The sequence below is a fragment of the Panthera leo genome, chromosome D2 (assembly GCF_018350215.1).
Source record: "Panthera leo isolate Ple1 chromosome D2, P.leo_Ple1_pat1.1, whole genome shotgun sequence".
NCBI classification, from domain to species: domain Eukaryota; kingdom Metazoa; phylum Chordata; class Mammalia; order Carnivora; family Felidae; genus Panthera; species Panthera leo.
The window spans coordinates 6,346,470-6,361,441 of record NC_056689.1 but is presented as its reverse complement, the minus strand read 5'-3'; the positions used below and the strand labels follow the sequence as shown (position 1 = coordinate 6,361,441).

Here is a 14,972-nt window from a genome sequence, read left to right as displayed (position 1 = left end):
AATTGCATAATTTGTGCTCCAATGGAAACACCTCCTGTTTTGTTTTGTTTTTTTTTTTTTAAAGCATATTCTTAAGGAGATATAATAGAGGTACATTTGATCTGCTTGAAAACACATTACCCATTTCTTTGCTTACGATGCCCTTCAAGTACCAACAAGAAGCCATCAAATCCCCGGGCTTTAGCCTGAGACTGTAAATTACACAAGGAAATGCAGGTGAGGAAGCATTAACCTATGCATGTTTTGTCAAAATAGGACTTTGAGATTGAACTGCAACTTTCCTGAATTTTAGCAAGTCCTATTTGCTCCCTTAAATCTCGCCCTCCTCAATTTTTTATCATGCTCTGAGAAACAGCTTCTCTGTAATCTTCTCAGAGGAAGTGTCTGGTTTGAATGAATTCCTTCATCGTGACTGGAGAAGGAGGGCCCCAGACTTAAAATACTGTACCGTGATACAACATACCCCAAACTGGCCCAGAGAAAGTCATTTGAGAATTGCTCTAGCCAGGTTGAGCTGACAACAGAGAAGGCATGCTGGGGGAGGGACAGACGGACTCCCTGCCTCTGGCTTGACGTTATAATCACGTGTACCTGGGATGCATCCTCCTCACCCTGGAGGGACCAGATTCACCCGGTCTGGAGCAGGGCCCCGGAAATGGGATGATGTAAGCCTCCAAAGTGACACTGATTGGCCTCTGAGTTTGAAACTGTTGCATTAAGCTCTAGTCCATCCATGTTAAATGTCAAAACAAAAACATGGGCAGCAATGGAATTTATCCCACCTGGCAAATAGACGGGATAGACATCACATCAAGACAATTGTATTAAAGAGAAGAAAAAGCCTATAAAAGAAAGGTAGAGAGTAGATCATAGGAGAAAAAAGGGGGATGGTTCCAAATTTTCTCTAATAATTATTGACATTTGCATCCTTTCTGATGAATAAATCTTTTCCTAAGCTAGTATTTAGAAATAAAACCTTTGAAATGCCCCCCTCCCCCAAACTATGTTCTTACTAGATTCTGGCTCAAGTGGTTTGCTTTCAACTGTTTCCATGAGGACTGGCCAATGAGGTACTTATATTCCCACTGTGGCTCACATGTGGAGAGGAAGCAGAAGTGAGACCAAACGGATGGAGAGTAGGCAATGAGGAAAGAGGCTGGGAGGAGACCAGAGGAGGGAGGCGCTGAGCCAGGGTAACAGCGGAACCCCCTCCGCGGGTCCAGAATCACTCCTGCTGATACCCTGAAAGCCTCTTTCTCTGGAACAGGAAATCTGATCTTGGCTTTTTTCCTGCCTTGAGTACATGTATATTCTCACCTGTTGCTCATCTTGTACTCCTCCCCTCATCTCCCACCCCTTGTTCTGTTACTGGACTCAACCTGAGCTCATGATGTACAATGCACGAGGCCCCGCCTCTTTCTGGCTGCCTCAGTCTTCTTGAAAGATCCCTTGCAATATTCTCCTGCTCAAAAGCCCTCATTGGCCTCATCGCGGACTACAGAGGGAGAATCCATTCCCCCAGCCTGACTTCTGTGCCTGCTATAACCTGGCCCTAAGTCTACTTTCCTGGTCGTGTTCCAGGGCAAGTCCAGAGTATCTATTCTGTGCTTCTCCCACACACGCCAGTTGCTTCTTAGGTTCTTTGTTCCTCTTTGCCATTTGCCTTGCGCCTAGTTCCCCACTTCCTTTCACAGTCTTCCTGGCCGAGACAAACCCAAGCTCCCTCTGAGTGTGTGCCGTTATATGGGTATATGTGTATGAATGCACAAATGTGTGTGTGTAGACATGGGTGTGTACATACACACAAGTGTGACTCAACTCCTGGCTGCCAGTGTTGGTAGTGTGGCATTGCACAGGAGACTTCTCCGTACGCCCCTTTCCTTTTGTAACTGACTCTGACCCCATCATTTTGTTTTATTGTTTTTTATTTATTTTAGAGAGAGAGATAGAGAGACAGAGAGGGAGAGAGAGAACAAGTGGGGGAGGGGCAGAGAGAGAGAAGGAGACACAGAATCCGAAGCAGCTCCAGGCTCTGAGCTGTCAGCACAGAGCCCGATGCCGGGCTCGAACCCACGGACCACGAGATCATGACCTGAGCCGAAGATGGATGCGTAACTGACTGAGCCCCCCCAGGTACCCCATGGGCCCACCACTTCTTTACAGATCCTTCAGTCTTGGCTCAGCTTGGATGAGAATATCAGAAACTCTGAGAGAGAGCTTCCAACATGACCTCTGGTTGGTAATGCTGAAGACTGAGAGATGAACAAGTCTTTCAATCCAAAAATGATCTGAGAAAACTTGAATAGTAGGTGGGAATTGCATGTGCAAGAGGATGGAGGGGGTGATGGGGGAAGAAATGGAGAGCTTTGCAATCAGACAACATAGGAACTCTTGATGCCATTAAGTTTCTACTGTATTGGCTGATTTTACGCGCCAACAGGACGGGGCCATAGGGCGCCCTGACATTTGGCCAAATATTATTCCGGGTGTGTCTGTAAAGGTCTTTCTGGTTGAGATTAAGTTTAAATGGTAGACTGAGTAAAGCCCCTCCCCATTTGGTGGTGGGTCTCATCCAATCAGTTGAAGACCAGAATTGAACAGAAAGCTTAAGAGAGAGGGAACCCCACCTTCCCGGGACATCAATCTTTTCTGGACTTCAGACTTGAGCTGAAACCCTGGCTCTTGTGTCTCATGCCTGACGGCTTTCAGACTGGAAGTACACATCATCTGTCCTGGGTCTCCAGCTTGCCAACTTCAGGGCTTGGGGCTTCTCCGCCTCCATAATCATGCGAGTCAACCACTTACAAGTAAGTGGAAGATAGATACATCTTAGAGGTGCTAGTAACTAGTACTAGGATCTTAAGGTACCAGAATAATGACAAGAACAAAACCATTTTTGTATATGCACTGAGATTCCAATCAGAATGCCAGCTCTGTTTCTCCAGAGAACACTGGCTAATGCACATACACGTATGGTTTCAGTGCTGTCACATTTCTAGTAACCGTAAGATTAGGCTGCAGATGGCTGTTGTGTCCTCTTCACTCAGTAATGATACCCAACTCTTCCCACCATGCCTGACCCTCTTAAAGATCCCCAGGAAAGACGACAGGCAGACTTTAGAAATTCTAGAGTGGCCTTAGAAGAATAGAATTTCTTTGCCCATATGTTTAATTTCTAAGTTAATGTCCACATTGGGAAAGTGGTAATCACAGCATGCGATGTAGATGTTTTTCAGCCTAAAAGCGGATGTTTATTCAATAGCTCTGGGACCAGTTATTTGTGCGGCAGATTATATGGGCCTGACAAGCTGTGAACACTATATTTCATTCATTCTTGGACTCGTGTTATGATGTCTCTTCTTTCCAGTTGAGATTGTCCTTTTGAACTTAATTGCTGCATCTGGTTTCCTCGGACCAATTTGGAACAATTAGGTCGAACACTTAATTCTCACCATGACTGCCAAGCACTGATTAATAAAATATGTTTGGTCCTTGAGTGAAGCTTACAAAAATCCAACTATCTAAAGCTCTATATGGCAGTAACCCTGAGGCAATCTGATGCTTGTAATGAAAGATAGCCTTATGTTTCCTTTCAAAAAATTAGATTATGGAAGTTGTGATTTTATGCAACTTACATGCCATGGTATAAATTGTCTGTACTAAGTTCTTTGTCCTTATTTCTATTCAACCACTGAGGTCTGACATTTTTCTGTCTCTTAATTAATTAATTGATTAATTCCCATGGCTATTAATTAGCATGTATGCAACCACAATTTCATACCTGGATTTTGTCTTACCATGACCTCTGGCCTTTTTTCTAACTCTAACATCCTCTGCATAGCACTCGTTAATGTTCTCAACCATTTTGTTATGACATTTTCCTACTAAAACACTTTCCATGGTCCCTATTCTACAACTCTATCAACCTATGTCATCACCTGTCAAATGCACCCAACTTCATATTTCCAGTGTATAGCTTCTCTCTACTCAGACCAGCCCAGAAGCTTAGGAGTCAGGAGAAGAATGGAGGCAGGGACTCTAGGGGACAGAGGTATACATGAAAACAGCACGGATGGTGGAGAAGTTGAGTGTAGCTGGAATGTTGAAAGTTGAGTGTAGCTGGAATGTTGAAAGTTGAGTGTAGTTGGAATGTTGAAAGTTGAGTGTAGCTGGAATGTTGAAAGTTGAGTGTAGCTGGAATGTTGAAAGTTGAGTGTAGTTGGAACGTTGAATGCAAGTGGTGTGGAGGGGATCAGGTTTGGTAGTGACAACAGGTATGGCCAGTGAGGCAGGCAAGAATGAAACCAATACTGGCATGATGGAGTTTTCTGGGCTTCTTATGAATTCTGCATGGAAGAATTCCAACAGGTCCCTGTGTACTTTAGGAAGATGATTCAGCCAGTGTTGCGGACAATGTATTAGAGGCAGAAAGAGTAGTCTGGGGACCTGGGGGGAAAAAAGAAGTGTCCAGCTATGGCCGGCAGTGAGGATGAAGAGATGGAGAACCAGAGCCTTCCCAGGGACGGACACACATCTTTCAGCTCCAGGCCCGAGCACCGAGCCTGACGCTTAGTAGACACTTCATCACACATATCTGCTGAGCTGAACGGAAACTTCCTATAGCCTCTCCGACTACTCCAGACTTTGTTCTCTCTGTCCTAACTTTCTAGTTTCACCACATGATGACAAAATACACAGTATTTTGCCCTTTGTTGTTTATTATCGATTCCCAGGTTGGAGGGTGGCATAGTCGGCAAACCAAGGGATCATGGGTTTGGACCAGCTCAGTTTCCAATGTTGGGAGCTCTACCCTTAAGAGCTTTGTAAACTTTGGTCAAGTTGTTTAACCAGAACCCAGTTTCTTCATTTTGAAATTGGGGATCATGATGCCTACCTCATCGTGTAGCTATAGTGAGGCAAAAAGCTAGGACAAGTACACGGCACAGACTTTGGTACATGGCGCTCCATGATGTTTTTCTTTACCTCTTCTACTGTCTTGCTCTCCCCAGTCAGGTGCCTCTTTTATTCCACAGGCAATATTATGAATCTGTTATGTGCATAGCAATGTGTTTGGTCTGCAAATTGAAAAATAAATAGGATACCTTTCTTGCCTTTCAGGACCCCCTAGTAAATAGTATTCATTTTTCCAGCAAAGTGAGAGACTGTGGGGAAGGGAGAGATTAATAATCTGGGGCCTGGGATGGGAGCTCTAGGGAAACCCTTCATGGGTCCCTTGAAGTGATAAGGACAATAGTACTTCTTTGTGTCCAGCACAGCATCTAGAAGAATGCTGAGCTCAAGCAAGCAAGGGGTCAACCAGTCAGCCCCAGTGGACAGAGTAACACAGTAATCCCAAGGGATTACCTCTTCCTGACCCTCTACCCACCATTCCTCTTTATTTTTTACTTATTTTTAATTTTTTTAATGTTTATTTATTTTTGGGAGAGAGAGAGAGAGAGAGAAAGAGTGTGTGTGTGTGAGCAGGGGCAGGGGAGGGGCAGAGAGAGAGGGAGAGACACAGAACTCGAAGCGGGCTCTAGGCTCTGTGCTGTCAGCACAGAGCCTGACGCAGGGATCGAACTCGTGAACTGTGAGATCATGACCTGAGCTGAAGTCGGACGCTCAACTGACTGAACCACCCACGCACCCCAACCCACCATTCCTCTTAAGGTAGATGCTAATCCCTAACCCCCTCCTTACTAGTCCCGATGCTCCATTTGGCCCCTGCCCCCATAATTTTCTCTGTTGCCCTGCCTATGCCAGTGGGTGGGGTGACTGATTTGGGAACAGGTTGTCTTCTTTCAGGCCTTCATTTTTGTCACATTAATAACCACGCTATTCTTCAATCTGCATCGTCATGAGTGGCTTTGAGCACTGATGGGTTCTTGGTTGTAAGGATGCAAATAAAACAGGCTGAGAGGCTCGCACTCTGGTGTGAAGTCCACATTTCTATTCTGCTTCCTTGATAATTAGCCAGGTTCCTTCAAATCATTTTATACTGACTTAATTAGGAGCCCCTGCCCGTGATGGAGAACATCTCTGCCTTGGAGAAGCAGCAACAGTGTCAGGGAGAAATTGTCCCTAATTTGCTCCATAGGCCAGTGGCGAGGAGAGTTATTTCTGAGCTGCCTGACCTCTGGTCTAAATAACTCTCTACAGGTTGACCCCAGGGCCCATCTCTCTCTCTCTCTCTCTCTAGTCATTTTGTTCTAGGAAAGCGCTGCGTCATCAACCCAGGAATGAGATGATTATTATAGATGACACAGCCCAGGTTTGTGCGCACCTGTTTGCTATCGTACTAAGCACTTCGTGTGTAATTTCTGATCTCATCCCGAAGGTAACCGTGATTTTACAGGAAGAGGAAACAGGCACAGGGAAGTTAAATCATTTGCTGCAGGTCACGTTGCTGGGAAATGGTGGGGCCAGTATTCAAGCCCAGCCACTCTGGGTCTCCAGCCTCTGGCTTTAGCAGTGCCACTGTCTTCTCTTTGCTCTATGCCGTGCACGAATCTGTCCATTAGACCACCGTGCTTCGGGGAATCCTTTGAAATACTGACGTTCTAAATTATCATTACAGGAAGTAGTTGGCTTTGCAGCTTGTTTTGAAAGGCAAGTGAAAATAAGAGTTTCTAGACAGGATAGGTTTTTCTCCTACCTTAAAATACCCTAAAGGGCCACATAATAGCAATTCTTGGAAGGTTCCAATTCTAGTCAATGCCCCTGTATTACGTATCTGTTCTGTAGTGAGGGAGAGACGTGGGGGAAATTCCTATCTGGTAAGCGTGATGCTCAAATGTCTGTAATAATAATTCAACATTAATAAACAAATGCTTCCTCAAAGATCAAATAGCTGCCCTACAAATACTTACGTTCTCCTCTGGTTCCCTAGGACACTTCCATACTTGGCCATTTCTCACCTACATGTCTCCTTTCCTACCGTCACAACCTGCTTGTCCTAAATGCCGTTCCTGCAAGGCTTTACCGGGCTAGTTAATTTGCTAAGTGATTTTAGGCTAACGTGTTCCTGAATGTGAACACCTCCAAGTGTCCCTATCATTCATACCCTGTATCCTGAGTAATTTGTATTCTACTATGGAAACATACTCTTATTATCCTAAATGAATAATTCTATTGAGGCTGGTGGGCCTGCTATTTGGGAACATTTGGTCTCAATTTAAAGCTCCAAACTAGGTCAGTTTAAATATGGGACTCCCTTAGCATTTACAGACCTAGCAGCCCAGTTATTCTGTCCCTGGGGAGAAGAGTGTGTCCCCCAGCTGGGAGGCGCCCGTCTTGAGACACAAGCAGAATGTGGGCCTCGGGCAGGCATGTCATTAGGACAATTACCCTGTAGTAACGCAAACCTCTCGCTGCGCTCCTGGTGCCTGTGCCTGCGCATTTCTTCTGCGGTCTGGGCCTGGCCCTCTCACTAGGTCACGAAAGGGGTCTCCTTCAACTGAGTCTCTGGCTGCGTCCGTCTGGGAGTCTGGGCCTCGAGAGGAGGGTGGGACTCAGAGAGAAGGCCATTTTCCTCCCAACCACGGGGGCCTGTTAGTCTGCCTCCCAGGATTCGTGGAGAGACTCAGGCTGAATACAGGGGCGGTGCAGCGAGGGCTCCTATAAGGCGCAGGGCCTGCCTGAGGGTTGGGGGTCTGCACTTGGGTTCTTACCCTAACAGAAAAATGTCTTTTACCCTTGGGAAACTCCTTTAGCTTTTCTCTGTCCAATAACGGACCTCCAAAATTTAGTTGTAGTTCCAAGATTCAGCGATTCTCGGTGCTCCCTTCATGCTCTGTTTTCAGAGCGCTCCGTGCCGGCCGGTTGGAGCTTACGCCTGTTTCCACCGCTTTTTGTTTTGTTTTATTTTATTTTACTTATTTTTTTAATGTTTTTATTTTGTTTTAGAGAGAGAGAGAGAGCAAGCAGGGTTGGGACAGAGAGAGAAGGAGACACAGAATCCGAAGCAGGCTCCAGGCTCTGAGCTGTCAGTGTGGAGCCCGACCTGGGGCTGGAACCCACGAACCGTGAGATCATGACCTGAACCGAAGTCAGACACTCAACCGACTGAGCCCCCCAGGTGCCCCTCCACCGCTTTTTAGCCTTGTGCAGCCTTGGGTATGTTTCTCCACGTTCCTAAGCCTTGGCTTCTTTATTGGATGAACCGCATAGCAATAGCACCTATTGCACAGAATTCCACAGGGTCAAATGAGTTAGTGTATGTGCCCGGCACATGGCAGGAGCCCACATGGCAGGAGCTAAGAGCTATTATTCATATCATTGTTACCATCATGATAGGGTGCCGGTCCTGACTGGTTGGCCATAAATGCCCGCCTTGGGAGGCACTGCTGGGGATCTTCAGGAAAGAGGGTTCCCGACACAGTCACTTCGATGGGCCGACGTCCCCCCTCCATGGTATCAGGGTCTGTTCTCTGACTTCCACGGCAAGTAATCAAAACTATTAGGTTTAAATAAATCCAAGAAGCCAATCTGCTTCATGCAGAAGGTCCCAGCTAGAAAGATGAGCAGTCAACTCAGTCCCAGCATCAAAGCTGGATGGAAGAGTGCTGAAGATGAGTTGAGGGGAATGAAAGCCGGTCACCTTGACGCATGATGTCCTGCCAGTGTCCTGCCAATGTCCGTTATTCCTCTCACCTTCCACGGGGATTCTCTTTACTTTTTTTTATGTTTATTTATCTTTGAGACAGAACCAGAGCACGAGTGGGGGAGGGGCAGAGAGAGAGGGAGACACAGAATCCGCAGCAGGCTCCAGAACGGAGCTGTCGGCACCGAGCCCGACACGGGGTTCAAACCCACGAACTGCGAGATCGTGACCTAAGCCGAAGTCAGATGCGTAACTGACTGAGCCACCCAGGCGCCCTATTTATTTGTTTTTGAGAGAGAGGGAGAGCACAAGCAGAGGAGGGGCAGAGAGAGAGAGAGGGAGACACAGAATCCGAAGCAGGCTCCAGAACTGAGCTGTCAGCACAGAGCCCGACATGGGGCTCGAACCCACAACCATGAGATAGGACCTGAGTCGAAGTCGGATGCCTAACTGACTGAGCCACCCAGGTGCCACCTTTCCATGGGGATTCTTATCTTTTCTGCCTAGTTTCATCTAGGCTCTTAGTTAACTCAGCACTGGGTCAGTTACGTCCAGTACGGAGGTGAAGCCTCCATACGTAATCTGCCCTCTGCTGCGGGAGCCCAGCTCGGCTGCTAAACTCTAGTGGCCATGTTGCAGCCTCCTCGCTCTGTACAACTGGAAAAATGAGCAATGACTCGGTGACCTGGAAGAAAGCAGGCATGCTGAATTGACGGTGAAGAGATGTGGCACTAGAAAAAGGCCAAATGCTTCTGTATAAAGTGTTTTGTAAACTAGAATATTCTATAGAAATAAGGTATTACAGTAGGTAATTCTGCCATGTAAGTGTTCTTTGAATCATTTGGGCATCCCAAAACAATGATCATTTTTTAACCGCTGGAAGAAGAGGAGGAATCACTGTATCACTGAAGGCGGGGCTTTTACTGAATGGCAAACCAGTTTGGCCACTCTGTTGTTCCATGCAGCCAAATTGTCGTGTGCTAATTCTCTTAGCCATGTTATTGCCGGGGGTGCAGCCCTATACCTAACCTTGCAAACTGGAGGGGGTTAAGTTAGTCCTTATTCTTGCCTTCCTCTTAATATTACCAGGGATGGAACCCTACTGGAATAAACAAACCTGGAAAATACTTTCCATATGATTGTTAATACCTACACATATAAAATTCCAGGTACCTATCTGTGTAAGGAAAAAAAAAAGGTAAGTTTATATATCTTAAAAAAAATCAAATTAAAGGGGTGCCAGGGTGGCTCAGTCGGTTGAGCATACGACTCTTGATTTTCACGCAGGTCATGATCTCATGGTTCGTGAGTTCAAGCCCCATGTCGGGCTCTGCACTGGTGGTGGGGAGGCTTGTTGAGATTTTCTCTCTCTCTCTCTCTTTCTCTCTCTCAATCCCTCTCTGGCCTGCCCCCTTCCCCCAAAATAGATAGATAAACTTAAAAAAAACATCAAATTAACAAACTCAAGATACCAGCATGTTTTTGTCAAGGCAGCCATTTTTATAAAAGGAGATCTCTAAATTTTCGGTTTGGGTGAATCAAAAATACTCCACATAAAACCTTAATTTGTTAAATTAAGACTTCTACATAGTTCTTAAAGCTGAGGTCCTCGTTGGACTGGGGTGGATGGGCTAAACTGATTAAATGAGCTCTCCTGATCCCATCAGCAGGACATTTTACAGCTGCCTGGACCCTACAGTGACGCTTCTCCTTCTCCGGATGCTTTCCAGGGGGGGTGGGGACTGTTAGAACTGCACTTTAGAGGAGCCTGGTTACTGTTTCCATGAGTAAGATCAAATGGTGTTTACCCTCCGTCGATCAATACCGTCTTGTTTGAACGGATTGAGTCACTTAGAGACACATAAGGTAATGAAAACGATTGCGCAATGGTACCCAGCATCCTACCCCGCTTGCCGAGGGATGACAGTATTTTAAGAGCCGGTTCCCGAAACCGACGTGTCACACCGACTGGCTGTGTGGTGAAACGAACACCCGCTTGGGACTGGATGCCCTGTGGGTTGCTCTGCCAAGGGCCCTGGGCTTTTAGCTGAGCGTTTCCTTGAGCAACCTTCTCTAAAACAAAAGGATACTCTGCTCTGTTGCCGTTGCTGCTGTCTGTGTAGAATAAAAGAAAGCCAGAAGTTTTTTTTGTTTGTTTGTTTTTTTGTTTTTGTCTTTTTGTCTGAATAGATAGAATATGGTTACCATTGGTGGCTGATCAGAACTTTATCGTTTGTGCACGGTTTTCGATCGAAAGCGTATCAGTACAGTCTAAACAAAGAGCAGTAAGTGGGGCGAGTTTCAGGAAATTTTGCTGGAGGTTGTCACAAACAGAGACACGGGAAGAGGACCGCGTTTTGCTGAATTCCTACCGTGTGCCCCGGATGGCGCCTGAACCGTTTTGCTATGTCATCTTGTTAAACCCTCGCTAAATTCTCTGGGGTGGGTCCTACTCTCCTTGCACACTTGAGGAATCTGAGCCCAGGGAAGTTAAGTAGTGGGCCCGAGGCCACACAGCGAGGGGAGCTTGGGAACAGGCCTTCCGAGCGAGCTCTGTCAGAGGAAGAGTCTGGTGTTCTTTCTGTAATGAATTTGGAAAATCTCGAAGAGAGGCATGGTCTTGTTTGTTGGGATATTGCTAGGCTCTCAGGTCCCTCGGATGGTTTCAGCTGGTTCTGGGTTTAGGGGCTGCAAAAATGTTTGTTCTTTCTCAATCTGTGTTCTCAAGAATACCATTGCTGAGATATGTGAGTAGATGTTCCCGAGTGATGTTCTGTTATAGATGAAGCTCAGGAAGCAAAATACCACCCACCCCTAGATGCTCACCAGAAACGGATACGTTGACACGCGCAGTAAATGCCTAGCCCCCCGGCAAGTACAATTACAATGGTTTACTAACTGGGTGATGTCAAGCCTGGTAGGTAACTAATCTGTGCTCAATTTTCTCATTAGTAAAATGTTATAATAGTGTCTTACCTTCCATGGCTGTTCTGAAAATAATGTAGATAAACAGTGGACTGGGTGATACGGTGCTTAAGAAACGTCTGCGATTATTATTACTGCAAACATTCATGTGATAACATTCACCTGCTTTAACCTAACCACCTTTCCTCAACTTGACATTGGGGCTACTTCTGGGGGAGGGCACATTTATTAACATCCACTGAATACAGCGTAGGACATGTTGTATTTGAGACAACACAGAGTCAACTTGGGATTTGCCCACTGAAAAATAGTAACTAAATATTCAATAATAACAACAAACAACAACAACAACTATTCAGTGTTTCCCTATCCATCATGTCAGTTCATATTTGCCCACTGTTTTTCTTTCTTTTCCTTTCTTTTTGACAATTCTCTTCCCCCTTCCCTTACACCTGATAAATAGTAAGTTGGAACAGTAAAACATGAGAATGGTCTCCAATGGGCAGTATTAACATGATTCTGGAAAAGATGGCCCTGAAAATCATCTAGTCACTCATGTCTATTAGCCTGTATTTGGCAGGGGAAGGCCTCAGCTCCCCAACAAGTAAGCCCTCTCGTTATCTCCAGATCTACATTCCTACTGTTTATACCTCAGCACATATTACCAAGGATGCTTCAGACCAGACCAACACATCTTTGGAGCTTCGAAATCATAACGAAAGCTGAGTCCGTCAATGTGTGTTTTGCGAAACACTCATCGGGCACCATGCACAAAAATGTTCTGTTCCTCACCTCCTGGGAGATACCCAATGCACATCTGACAAGTCCTACTGCAAATACATCTGTTTAACTTGGAGCCCCATTTCTCCTTCGCATTTATTTTAACCATCATGGCACAAGAGTAATTCCATCAGAGTTTAAGAGATTTCTGGTAGGAATGGATATTCCTGGTAAGTGCTCTGACTGCCATCTTTCTTTAGAGAAAATTGCATCATATTTTGGTTGTGAATCATCTTTTTGGGGTGAACAGAATGATCATGTGAAAATATATCTGCTGTGGCACTTGCCCAAACCTTCCTCAAAGGAAAAGCTCTAATAATCGGCTATCCCCAAGGCTGAGGTTTAACACACTCAAAGCCAATCATTTTCCATGACTGTTTTTGTTTTGTTTTTTGTTTTTTCTGTTTTGCTAGAATGAAAAGCAAATAGCTTAGGCTGTTCCTTTGGTGAGAGGTAGGATCCTGGCAAAGGACACGGCGAGAATTGACCAAGGTGATTTTGTGTGGGTTTCTTTTCTGTGGAGTTTCGCGTTTTAGATTTTGGTTTTCGGTGGTTGTGAAGGATAAGAGAGAGGGAAGGAGAGACTTGAACATACAAAATCTCAAGTATAGTAGGGATTGTGACCTACACAGAGAACTCAGAATCTGCTGGTGATATTAATGCCATTTCTCCTGTAATTACATTTTTTTTTTAATGTTTCCGGGGGTCCTAGGATCAGGACAGCCAACCACAGTTCTCCCAGCTGTCTGGCTACTGCTAAATATACTTCTCCGACACATCAGCCCTGCACTTGAACCTAAAGTGGTAAATCTACTTTGCAGCTTCAGAATTTGATTAAACCAAGTAGTGGAAGATGGCTGCCATTTCATTCTGAGATCATATGATGGTCCCAATCTGTTCTTTGGTTTTCGGGTTGCTCCATTCATATGAAAACAGCCAGAAAGCACCCTGAATTAGGCTCTAGGGTCGAAGAGGGCAGAAGCTGTTCTCACTGCATTCCCACGGAGCCACCCTGCACAGTTTCCCAGAGCCGAAGCAGAAAAAGCAAAACACATGCACCGTACCTGAGCGATTTCAGAGATCCCCACCCGGAAAAGGTTTCCTTGATTATGGCGAGTTCAACGTGTCACTCTGGTTATGCCCTAATCATCATATCAAACTCCAAAGGTTCAGTGGCTTTAGGTTTGGTTTACAATTGCTGGGAGTTAAACTTTAACCCGCCCTGTCCCTCGCATCCATGCAGCCCTTTGACCGGATAATTGGGTCACCGCAGCCCAGCAGAGTCGACAACATGACCGTGAGCATTTGTTCACAGCATCAAGATACGTTTTGCGCGAAACACCAGTGGCGTGAATATGATTTTGAGGCCGTTTTCGTGAGTTGCGTATTGAAAAGAGTGGAAATCTCTGCAGTGTGTGTAACGGGGCTTTTATTTACATTAGCTCCCTTGCTTTCTGTTGCATCAAAATGACATTAAGTCTAAGGTACATTTGGGAGAAACTTTTTTTTTTTTTTTTTTACACTTTTTATACCACTGTGGTACACGGAGTAAAGTGTGGTGTTTCGGGTCAAGCATGTAGATACATGTTGGCTTACAAGGAGAATCTACACAAAGCGTTTGTATAACCAAGCAAGTAGGGTCCGATGGGTTGGGGAAACACGCTTTTTTTTACAATAGCTGCTCATCTCCACCTTAAGAGGGCACGGTTACTGCGGACGCACAGCGATGAGCCGTGTACTGGGTCCTATGGGATCTGAAGCTGTTATTCATGGCTTGAAATCTCAGTGGTAACTGCATTTCTTTTCTGAAGAAATTTTTTTATTAAAAAAAGTTGTTTAATGTTTCTTTCTCTTTGAGAGAAGGTCAAAGCATGAGCGGGGAGGGGCAGAGAGAGAGAGAGGGAGACACAGAATCTGAAGCAGGCTCCAGGCTCCCAGCTGCCAGCGTGGAGGCGGATGTGGGGCTCGAACCGATGAACCGTGGCATCGTGACCTGAGCCGAAGTCAGATGCTTAATCAACTGAGCCACCCGGGTGCCCCAAGCATCTAACTCTTGATTTTGGCTCAGGTCATGGTCTCACGGTTCAGGAGTTCGAGCCCCATATCAGACTCTGCGCTGACAGAGCAGAGCCTGCTTGGGATTCTCTCTCTCTCTCTCTCTCTCTCTCCCTCTCTCCCTCTCTCTGCCCCTCCCCCTCTTTTTCTCTCTCTCAAAATAAATAAACTTAAAAAACAATTAAAATCAAAAACACCACAAAACCAAAGCCCTCCGAATTTTGAGTAAAATTTGGCTTATAAGCCACAGACCTCCAAACCAGATTTAGAGGCTACCCTCGCTTGGCTTCAGTTCAAGTAAGAGGAGTCTAATTTTCTGGGGTGACAGCACAAGTTTTGCCCTGGAGTTGTGCCCTGGGACTGGGCTCTGGGGGAAGTACTCATGCTCCAGGAAGCCACACAGCTGCACGAGGGACACATCCCTGGACAACCCTAGGGGTGGACCCCCTCCGAGCCGTGTCCCTGGGGTTTCCCGGGGAAAGCTCAGTCCGGGTTTGCACGGTTCCCGAGCGAGTGGGGGATCCTTACCATGCGTTTGCGGAGAACTGTGGGGGAGATGTCAGTCCAGGGACAGTTTCCTTCACTGTTTTGTGTGGCAGGTGCCAGAGGT

The 14,972-nt window shown here is 45.9% G+C and overlaps 1 protein-coding gene across 1 annotated transcript in view; it reads right to left on the bottom strand.

Annotated features, from left to right (window-relative positions):
• The window catches only part of A1CF (APOBEC1 complementation factor), a 76,907-nt gene extending 63,503 nt beyond the window's left edge, over positions 1-13,404 (bottom strand). Inside the window, 1 exon segment of the mRNA XM_042908198.1 lies at positions 13,372-13,404. The gene's annotated coding sequence lies outside the window, so the exon portion shown is untranslated.
• Positions 13,405-14,972: the final 1,568 nt, after the last annotated feature.